General features: G+C 54.1%; 1 long non-coding RNA gene across 1 annotated transcript; it reads right to left on the bottom strand.

The window, feature by feature from the left end:
* Nucleotides 1–1190: 1190 nt before the first annotated feature.
* LOC127695222 (uncharacterized) lies at nucleotides 1191–5312 on the bottom strand. Its single transcript, XR_007979918.1, has 3 exons — nucleotides 5073–5312; nucleotides 2715–2785; nucleotides 1191–2599 (listed from the first exon to the last, which is right to left on the bottom strand). It is a non-coding gene; the product is annotated as an uncharacterized LOC127695222 (long non-coding RNA).
* Between the last annotated feature and the right edge of the window lie 5512 nt (nucleotides 5313–10824).

Genomic DNA, 10824 nt, shown 5'->3' with positions numbered 1-10824 from the left:
TGCTATTGGGGGCATGAGACAGGGTTTTATAGACCGCAGAGCAGCATTGAGTTTGCAGTGTAGCTAAGATTTTTTTTTAAGATTTATGTATTTATTATATGTGAATACACTGATGCTGTCTTCAGACACACCAGAAGAGGGTGTCAGATCTCATTACAGATGGTTGTGAGCCACCATATGGATTTGAACTCAGGACCTTCAGAAGGGCAGTCAGTGCTCTTGATCTCTGAGCCATCTCTTCAGTCTGAAGCTAAGGACCTTAAAGTGCCTACCCCTCTGTCCTCACTCCTCACATCCGGGAGGCTTACCGCCCTACTTGGCAGTAGACGCCAGTCAAGTGGATGTGTATTGTTTGACGTGGGTACAGCTGTGTCAAGGACCAATGCCTCAGTCTCATGGGAGTGGCAAAGCTTTCCCCAGTGTGAGGCTCAGGGGGATGGCAAAGCCTCCTCAGCTCAGAGTGTGAATGTTGACAGTGTGTTCAGAAAACAACCACCATCAATTTCCCTCCACCCCATGTTACAGCCTGAAGTTTGCGCCCCTACAGAAATTAGCTAAACCTGCCTCCTTGTTCAACTGTAGACAATAACCCCGCCTTGCTGTTCAATTGCTTGTAATAGAAAAACAAGCTGGGTGGTGGTGGCGCACACCTGTGATCCCAGGTGTGCACCACCACCACCCAGCACTTGGGAGGCAGAGGCAGGCAGATCTCTGAGTTCGAGGCTAGCCTGGTCTACAGAGTGAGTTTCAGGACAGCCAGGGCTACACAGAGAAACCCTGTCTCGAAAAAACCAAATCCAAAAAAACAATAAAAGAAAGAAAGAAAGAAAAGCAAGCTTCTTGGGTACTGTGTCTTTTCCATCAGAGCCCAGCCACTCGATCTCTGCCTTTCTGTGTTTGTTTGTCTGTCTGTCTATCATGTCTTCATCCCCTGGGTTCTGTCCCTTGGGAGCTGTGCAAGGACAAGTAACCTGACTTCTGTTTTGTTGGAACAGAGTCTTGCTCTGTAGCACTGGTCGGTCTGGAAAGTACTATATAGACCAGGTTAACCTAGAATTCACAGCAATCCTGCTTCAGATCCCGCAAGTACTAGGATTGCAGGCAAGAGGCACCACACCTGCTTTTTGGTGAATATTTTATATGCAGTGATGCACACACGCCCCACAGAGACTCATTATCTGTAAACGTCTATGTGTATGTGGGTTTTTATTGGCAGGTAGATGCACAGTCCTAACAGAGCCAGGCTTGAATGAAGGCTGTTGTTTCCCAGGTCTGATCTTGTCCTGGCACCTGCTTGCCGAGTCCAGGCTGGAAGAAGGCCCTTTTGTGGGGTACCTGGAGGACTGTGTGCAGTGCAGAGTCCCAAGCTGGCTTGTGGAAGACAGGAGGCGGAGCAGGTGACCTGTGGGTGATGTGGTCACAGGCTCACGCCCCTCTGTCATGGGGAATTGCCCCTGCTGGGAACAGAGACAAGCCCGATTGGCTCTCACCCTGAGGTGCGGGATCCCGTGACCATACCCTCAGACCTGTGCACTCAGCATAGGACAAGTGACACCCCCTGTGATTGGGACCTTGGGACCTCAGGCAGAGCTGCTTCTGGGAACAACAGAATTAATTCCATAGGCAAGCTGGACCAAGCACGGTCAACTGTGGGTTGTGTTCCCAGGCGTCCCTCCTCTTAGGTGCTGAATGCTTGAGAGGTGCCAGCAGCCCTGAGGCTTTGGTGCATTCCCAACAGTAGTGTGAACAGAGGTGTGAACAGAGGTGAGCTACCACTTGGGGGAAGAAGATTCTGGGAGAAAACCCAAGGTTCTCGGGCCATCTAGCAGTTTGCTAGCCTCTGCTGGGTTAGAATATTTTGTCTCCCGTCAAGGAGTGGAAATCACATGAGGGCCAGGATGGTGGCATTGCTGGACAGTGACTCCCGCTGGTGACAAGGCAGGCTCAGGAGGCTCCTGGGTAGAACAGGAGCCTGGGCATCGGATGTTTGGGTTTCTGTGTATCACAGCAGGTGACCATTGTGCATGGAGGTGGCAGAGGACTGTACTGAGAGGGTGGGGAGCACTGGCCAGCTCTGATTCCCTTCTGTACCTGGATGATGGAGTCTCCCGTGATAGTCCCATCTCTGCCAAGGGCCATAGCCTCCTTCTCCCATCTCTCCTGCACCTGGATCATCTCAAGGCAGCTTCTGTCCTTGTCACTGTTTGTCCCACGTCCCTCACCAGGCTGCAGGATCCTTCACCGGTTCTTTAAGATTTATTTATTTTATGTATGTGAGCGCACTGTCACTCTCTTTAGACACCCCAGAAGAGGGCATCATCGGATCCCATTGCAGATGCTTGTGAGCCACCATGTGCTTGCTGGGAATTGATCTCAGAGCCTCTGGAAGAGCTGTCAGCCATCTCCACAGTCCCCCTTTCACTGGTTCTTATTTCAGGATCCCCGTCATGAGGTTGGGCATCGTCAGTGGGTGCTCAGAAACTCTGTGAGGACTGAGGAGGAGAAGGGCTGGAGATTCCCTCAGAAGATGGGCGGTGGCCATGGAGACACGAGCCAGGGGACAGGACACTTCCATTAAAGGCAAGGAGCTCTGCTGTCCCTGGGACAGAGCAGTGGGATCAGTGCCTATAGTCAATAGGGGTCCCTCTGGGCTTTTGGCTTTCCAAGACATTGTCTTACTGAGCAGCACCAGGTGGCCTCGAAGATTCGCTCACCTTTGCTGGGCTGTGGCAGGTTCCCAACCAGGAGCACCACAGAAGCCAGCCTTCCATGTATGCAAACCCTCCTGCAAAGAAGAAGGCATAAGGGACATTTGAATGCCTCCGAAAGTTCGCTCGGACTTCCTGCCCAGGCCACACAGTTCAAGCTAGACAGTCTCTTGGAATCTGGAGGTCATGTGTTCAATTTCTTCATGTCCTGTGTGTTTACTGGGAACCACTTCCAGGCAGCAGGCTTGGGAAGCCTTGACTAGAGGCTGGGCTTCAGGCTGTCCAGTTACCTCGTGGTGGCTAGGGCTGTGACCCCCACTCCTGGACGCCAGTGCCCTCTGGGCTATGGCTCCTGGGCTTTGGGTAGAGACCTAGAAGGCTCCTCCCTGTGAAGTCTATTGGGGATGGGTCAGAACAGCCTGCCTAGGGCCCCCCATGGGCAGCCGTTCCCAGAATGGGGGGTTAATTTTGTTGTTGTTGGCAAATATGCATGTGGTCTTAATTATTTATACACGGCACTTATCTCCCCAAATGTTTTATCGGGATTCTGTAGACAGTGAATCGTGCATGGCGGGCGATGGGCTGGAAAGCAGACAGAAGCACAGACCCAGGCAGCACCCAAATCATCCTGGTCCAGTGGTCAAGATGGAGGGACCCCATCAGTGAGAGCATTGACCTTCCCGTGCACACGTGTTGGGAAGCTGCACACTGTGCGTGTCACACCAGTAGAGCTGGCAGGTTTACCCACTGATTTGCCTAGGTTGCAGTGGGGCACTACCACCAAAGCCTAGTTCTCCTGTATTTGGCTGGTAGGCAGAGCAGCGTCTGGAGCTAGCCACCCAAGAGGCCCAAAGAAGGGCCCTAACCTGGCTGTGGCGGTGTGTGCTTATAACCCTGGTACTTGAGAGACGAAGGCAAGAAACTTGCAAGTTTAAGCCTAGCCTGGGCTACACAGTGTGTTCTAGGCTAGCTTGGGGAAAATGAAATCCTGTCTCCAAAAACTAAACCAGGGGCTGAGAAGATGGCTCAACCGTTCAGAACAGAGGCTGCTCATGCAAATGACCAAAGTTCCATTTCCAGCCCCCACACGGCAGCTCACAAGCATCTGTGACTCCAGTCCTGGGGATCCAGTGCCTTCTTTGGGAACTTGGGTGCATGAGGTAAATCCATGCAGGCAAAAAACACCTGTACACAAACTAAAAATTAAAAATTAGCAGGGCACAGTTTAACCTCGCAAAGGAGTGGTAGGCTGAGAGGTGGCAGTGGTGGCACGCGCCTTTAATCCCAGCACTCCAGAGGCAGAGGCAGGGGGATCCCCTGAGGCCAGCCTGGTCTATAGAGTTCCAGGACAATCAGGGCTACAAACCCTGTCTGGAAAAACAGAACCACAATTTAAAAAAAAAAAGCTGACGGTGGTGGTGGTGCACACCTTTAATCCCAGCACTTGGGAGGCAGAGACAGGCAGATTTCCGAGTTCGAGGCCAGCCTGATCTACAAAGTGAGTTCCAGGACAGCCAGGGCTACACAGAGAAACCCTGTCGGGAAAACAAAAACAAAACAAAAAAATGATTGGGGCTGGAGAGATGGCTCAGCGGTTAAGAGCACTGACCGCTCTTCCAGAGGTCCTGAGTTCAATTCCCAGCAACCACATGGTGGCCCACAACCATCTATAAGGGGATCCAATGGCCTCTTCTGGTGTGTCTGAAGAGAGCAATGGTGGTGTAGTCATATGTATAAAATAAATTAATAAATCTTTTAAAAAAGTAAAGATTTAGAAAATATTTTTAAGCACTTGCTGCTCTTGCTGGGAACCTGGATTCTCTTCCCAGCGTGCACACTGCGCCACAACTCTCTACAACTCCAGTTCCTGCGGACCTGATCAACCCTTTTGAGAATCAGGTGTGTGTAGTCCATAAATACACAGGCAGGCAAACACTCATGCGCACATGATAAATGAATCTTAAAAACAAACCAGCCTGGGAGCTGGGTGTGGTGGTGCACACCCGCAAGTCCCGCAGACCCAGCATTTGAGAAGCAGCTGTCTGTGAGCATGAGTTTCAAGCAGGCTCATCAGCATGCAAAATTTTGTCCAACCAAGGCAGCTGGGATGGGAGACCCATGTTAGGTGTTTGCATCTCCTGCTCTCCTGCGCTTGGAAAACAGAGTGGTCTTACGGTGTTTAGTTTGCAGATGAGGCTCAGACGCATGACACACTGGGGTTGGTACCGCGTCTTTCCATTTGCAGCTGCCCCAGGGATCCGGACTAATGGAGCAGCATAGTGGGTGTGGTCCATCCCTCCCTACCAGGTCCCAGCTTTGGCAGCCCCACAGGAGATTCCTGAAGTGACTTTGCCTTGAACTTACAGGGCTGCTGAGGTTTCAGAGACCAGCATTCCCCACATGAACTGCTCCACCAATGCACCTTTAGTCAGATCTCCGGGTCTGTGCACCCACAGCCAGCAGGCCTCAGGAGTCTTGCCCCTGGACCAGCTGCGAGCCAGGACATCGCCATCGTGGGGGACTGGGTGGGAGGTCCAGCGTGTCCCCACCCTCCTGAAAAGGAAGCTGGACAGCATCCATCCCACTAGCTACCCATAAACCCACAGGAACGATCGAGAGCAGGGCAGGGCGGGACTGGGAGCTGCCCCTGGGGACACTTGTCCCTGCTCACACCCATCATGGGGCTTGTGATGTGTCGGGTGGAAAGGACTGGCAATTGGTGATTTAGCCGAGTTTCTATCACTAGGATCTGAGTGAGGAGAGCTCCTGCCGTGGTCCCCCTGGCCTCCGGGATGGGGGGTGGGCAGGGGGTCAGGGCAGAATTCTTCCCTGAAATTGAGCATCCACTCCCCATTCCTGCAGTCTGTGAGCGGTGCTCTCCTAGAGGAGAACTCATCTAGGCGGGAGATTCCCTGCGGCTCCCGGCGGGGGGGGGGGGGGGGGCGGGGGGGGGGAGGGGGCTGCGGACCTGGTAATTGGTGCATCGATTCGCAGCTGGGGTGTAGGGCTCTCAGATGGGGGCGGGAAGCCGAGTCTCGGGCAGGCCCTGGGGAGATATTGCTGGAGGGAGGCGGGGAGACCGGTGGTGCCAGGTTAGGGAGGGCCTCCTTGCCTCACTGAACCACAGGGAAGGGGGGACGGGTAGGATCCCTGGGGTGGCCACGACCGCCCGGGCCCCCTTGGGCCCCTGGAAGAATTGGTTTCCACCAGCCAACCTGTTCCCACCGCCAGAAGTTGCCATGGTGACCCCCTCCCACCTTCAGCTACAGCTTTTCCAGTAAAACCACTGCCGAGATCCATACTTCCCGACAGGCACGCCTGCGGGCCCCCACCCCCCTCGTGGCAGCCGGGAGCAGCTGGGAGTTAACCCTGCAGATGCCGGGGGACTGTTGTTTGGGGGTAGGGGGAGGAAATCGGGAGTCAGTAGTGGGGCCGTGGGTAGGATTGAAGGTGGTCAGGGGAATGATCCTGACCAGCGACTTGAGCAAGTCTGGAACTTAGAGCAAAGAAGCCAAACTTAGCCAACCTTCCTGGGCCTCTGGAGGCCTTGCCTTGCTGGGGCCCCCTGGCAGCCATGCTCCAGCCTCCTCGGGAGGGACCCAGCTGTACGTGGGACTGTGGATTCTCTCTAGCTTGGCCTGAGCGGCAGCCCCCGTCTAACTTTCTCCCTTGTCCCACAGGCACAAACTGTTTTCCGGGAGGCTGAAAGGTCCCTACAGCCTGGGGTTTGGCTTTCCTGAGGGCTGTGGTACCCCAGAGGTCCCAGCTGCCCCTGCTTCCGTGTCTTGCCTTGAGAAGTTGGGAGATCAACACGGGCCGCTTACCCGTCGTCGGAGGAAGATGGTGCTTCTTAAGGACACCACCTTGCTGGGCCCCAGGGACCCGTGGCCAGGCCTCTGTTAGGGAAGGGGCCCCATGGGGACACTGAGGCTGCAGGCCCGGGGGTCCATCTGCGGCTCTGGCGGGCCTCACTTCCACTGCTCGCTGCTCGCTCTGCTGCAGGCTCTAATTGTTCTCTGTAGCCGGCTGAGTAATTGAGAGGTCTTTGAAGGGAATTAATTAGGCCGATTATTGACTGTAAATGCTCGCCGTGGATGATAAAGGGAAGGCTGGCCGCCTGTGTGGGCCAACTCGGGCACAATCGGACATCTCAGCCACATTCTGCTCCCTCTGGGGTCAGCCGCTCAGCTTGGCAGGGACCTGACCCTCTTGTCTGTCCTGCCCCCTCCTCCAGGAAGGGACCAAGCACGCTGTGCCCTGTCTAGTCCATACCTCTACACCCTGCTTCTGGTTTTGGAGGGGGCACTATCTATGCCTCAAGTCTTCCTGAAGGTGAACTGCGGTTTCTTCCCACAGGAGGAATGAAGACTTGTTTGACCAGCTCCGTGTCGGGAACACCTCCCTAGAATGTTAGGGTCAAGTCCAGAGACAGAGACAGGCTGGGGCCAGGTTCTTACCCTCAGCTCTTACCTAGCTTAGGACCTGCTGGGCTGTCCTGGGCTGTCGCTGTCCAGCCCACCCCACCCCACCTCCACCCCCACCCCCACCCCCACCCCAGTCCCAGCCCTTTTCTGGGAAGAGGGGAGAAACTGGAAATCTAGCAAGCATTCCTGCCCTCCCAGCTAGGGTCAGAGTGTAAACAGCCCTGCAGTTGGACAGAGTTGGGGTGAATGAGGAGGGCAGGACAGGGCTGGGGTGGCGCCTGGCTGGCTTGCCAGGAGGTGGCACTGATAGCCTAGACTGAGAAGCAGCCATGGTGACTCCCCTTTCAGATGGCCTCTGCTCCCTGCTGGCGGGTTCTAAGCTAGGTCAGTGCTGACCGATTAGCCGATTTTATTCTTGCAGCAGCTAGACATAGATCCTGTCCACAGAGCCAGCACCGGAGGAATATTCTACTCTGTAGAGACGCAGGGCAGCCCCGGGCTTTCTTAAGGACTGGCTGAGGGGCTGAGTGAGCAGATCTTAGCCCCCTTTATCCAATCAGAGCACCCAGAGCATGAGGGGTCTGGCAGGACCAGGAAATGCCAGTGCTGATATCTTGAGGTGAAGTACAGACACCAGGGGACAGTTCCAGGTGCAAGCTCTCAAGAGTCGGCCCTTGATTCTAGAGCTGCCACGGTGTTACTGTGTCCAGGAGGAACTTGCAGAGAGGCTCAGGCTGCAGGGTTGGGAATAGAGCTGGTGCAGGAGATGGAGTGTGGCCATGCTCCAGACAGACAGGCTGCGGCGGCGCTGAGATAGCAGGGAGGGAGAAGGCTGTGGAACCAGGTGGCTAGATCTGAAGTCAGGGGACCGGGAGGAGATAGCAGGTGTCACCTTAGGAGCACAGGAACTTAGCTGTTGCCCATCAGGGAGCTAGGACTGTCTGGGCATGGCACCAGGGAAGGTACTCTGAGGAGACTCGTATGCACCGCCCTTTGGCTACTAGACTATTAAGAGGAACAACTCCCAAGAAATTGAATCTCCACAGGAGAAGGAAGGGCTGAGGCCTGGTGTCAGCTGGAGGGGAGCTTGTCTCTCAGGAAGAGATTTCATGCTGTTCTGACAGCTTGTTAGGCCGCCTACCAGACAGCAGAGCTGAGCAGTGTCCTAAGAGCCAGTCACCACCTCGACCAGGGCGACTTGCCTCTTGCCCTCTCTTGAAACTAAACAAACCTCATACCAGGACCCTCAGATGGGCTGGGGGTGGGGGTGGGGGGTATTACTGGATCTCTTTGTGTCTCTTCCTAATGTGCCCACACCAAATACATCTCTTTTCTCTGCTTTCAATACAGCTGGTCTCTTTCATTGGCCTGCTAGGGTCTGGAGGCTGGGCCTGCCTTGCGCTTCCAGGGTCCAGCCAGGCTCAGACCCTAACAACTTGGATAACAGGATACTCCTGGTGCTCCCACATGCCCTCCTCACCCTGTGCTGGAGGAGGCTCCCATGGGGCCTTGCGAGCTGTCCTGTTTTCTCGTGGGTTCAGTCATTGGGAGCACTTGCCGAAGACTTGGAGGCAGGGTGGAGCTGTGGTTACATCCTCTGGACTTGCTCTTCTGTATCGTCTTCCTCCTCCCTCCCAGTTGGCAGCTCTTAAGGGGCAGCCCTTTCTCTCTTCCGCTTCCCCAGCTGCAGATTCTCCACACACCACCCCTAACTGTCCCCGAAGTCCTATGTGATGAGTTACTGCATGTGGACTTATAGTTGACATCTGCCTTGGCTGAACCACCAAGTGGTAAACAGGAAGACTTGAACCCGTGCCTTCCAGACCCGACTGTCTGGCTCTCGCACCCTCTTCTCACCTCAAGATTACTCATCATCCGCCCCCTCGGGTCCCCCCCCCATCCGCCCCTCGCGCACGCGCGCACAAACACACACACACCTGTGTGGTAACTGGGCTTGTCTCCAGCGTCAGAAACCACAAATGGCTCCGAGAAAGAGAATCCCTGAAGCTGAGCACCAAGAACCTGAGGACAGTTGGTAGCCTCAGGAACACACCGACAAGAGTCAAGAAGAGTTGTGTGCCCAAGGGGAAACAGAGGCAGCCAGGAGCTCAGGCCTGCCTGGAGTCCACCCTTCACTTCTGCCCTAGGTCTCCTTCGCTTCCGCTCCTTCCAGGTCTGGGTGTCCATATGGCAGGTTTTCTCAGTCGAGAGCCAAGAAGGGTTTTTTTTTTTGGCTTTTTTCGAGACAGGGTTTCTCTGTGTAGCCCTGGCTGTTCTGGAACTCACTCTGTAGACCAGGCTGCCTCGAACTCAGAAATCCACCTGCCTCTGCCTCCCAGAGTGCTGGGATTACAGGCGTGCGCCACCATCACCCGGTATTGAGAAGGTATTGAGACTGGCCCCAAGAAGGTATTGAGAATGGACTCAGTGGCAAAAATGTCCAATCAGATGCTGCTAGGGGCGGGGAACACGGCAAAGTAACCAATCAAATGCTTTCTGGGGATTGGAGGCGGGGCAGGCGATAGGAGTCCACCTGTGACATGCAGGCAGAATAAGGTACCATTTGTGTTAAATAGTCTTTAATTCTGTTTTCAGACACTCAGTGCTCCTGAGGGTGAATTTGAATCTTTCATCTTTCTTTCTTCCTCTTCTAAGTGTTGGGACCATAGATGTGTTCGAAGCCAAGGCTACAGATGCAGGGCTGTGGACGTGGCGAGGCTGGCAGAACGACTGCTGGGCATACACAAAGCTCCGGGCTCCATCTCCACCACCCTGGGGTGGTGTTCACCTCACACTGCACACCCTCAGCCGTCAGAGGGTAGAGAGATGCGGGTCAGAAGTTCAGGCTTGTGCTTGGCTGCACAGCAAGTTTTCGGACAGCCTGGGCTTCACAAGACTCTAACAGTAGTCTCTGAGAGGAGTCTCTAAAGGAACAGTGGGGTTGGGGGCCGGGATGACTGCTACAGCATAAAGAGTTGAATTTGGACCCTAGATGCAGGGGCAAGGGTCAGTAACACTAGAGCTTAGAGGGTGGAGACAGTCTGGCCAAGTGGTGAGCTCCTGGTCTCCAAAAATAAGACAGAGGCATTAAAGGTAGATTCCCGATGTCAGCCTCTGGCTTCTGTACATGCACACGTGTGCATGCATGCACACGTGCCCAGTCATACTCTAAAATGTGAAAGGGCATTTCAATGTAAGGGCACATCATTCCACATGGCGGCCAAGAAGCCAACTCGAGTTTTATCCTAACTTTGGCTACTAATGTACGCGTGTTTGACCAGTGTGCATGCACACAGGCAACCGTGCACGTGTGGAGGTCAGGGGACGACTCTGTGGACTTGGTTCTCTCCTTCCACCTTTATGTGGGTTCCAGGGATTGAACTTGGCACCAGACTTGTACTTGTACAACACACATCTTAAACATCTTTGCCCGCTGAGCCATCTCACCAACTCTCTCTCTATATATCTATATATCTATATATCTATATATCTATATCTATATCTATATATGCATATTTTGTTGCTTGTTTTTGTTCTTTTTTTAAAAAAGGATTTATTTCTCGCATATGAGCACCCTGTCACTTACCCCAGGAGAGGGCGTCAGATCTCACTGCGGACCGTTGAGAGCCACCCTGTGCTGCTGGCCATTGCCAGTGCTCTTGAGCGCTGAGCCACCTCTCCAGCCCCTTGTT

This window comes from Apodemus sylvaticus, chromosome 10 (assembly GCF_947179515.1).
Source record: "Apodemus sylvaticus chromosome 10, mApoSyl1.1, whole genome shotgun sequence".
NCBI classification, from domain to species: Eukaryota; Metazoa; Chordata; class Mammalia; order Rodentia; family Muridae; genus Apodemus; species Apodemus sylvaticus.
The sequence above is the reverse complement of the archived record's forward strand: the minus strand, read 5'-3'. Positions and strand labels throughout refer to the sequence as shown.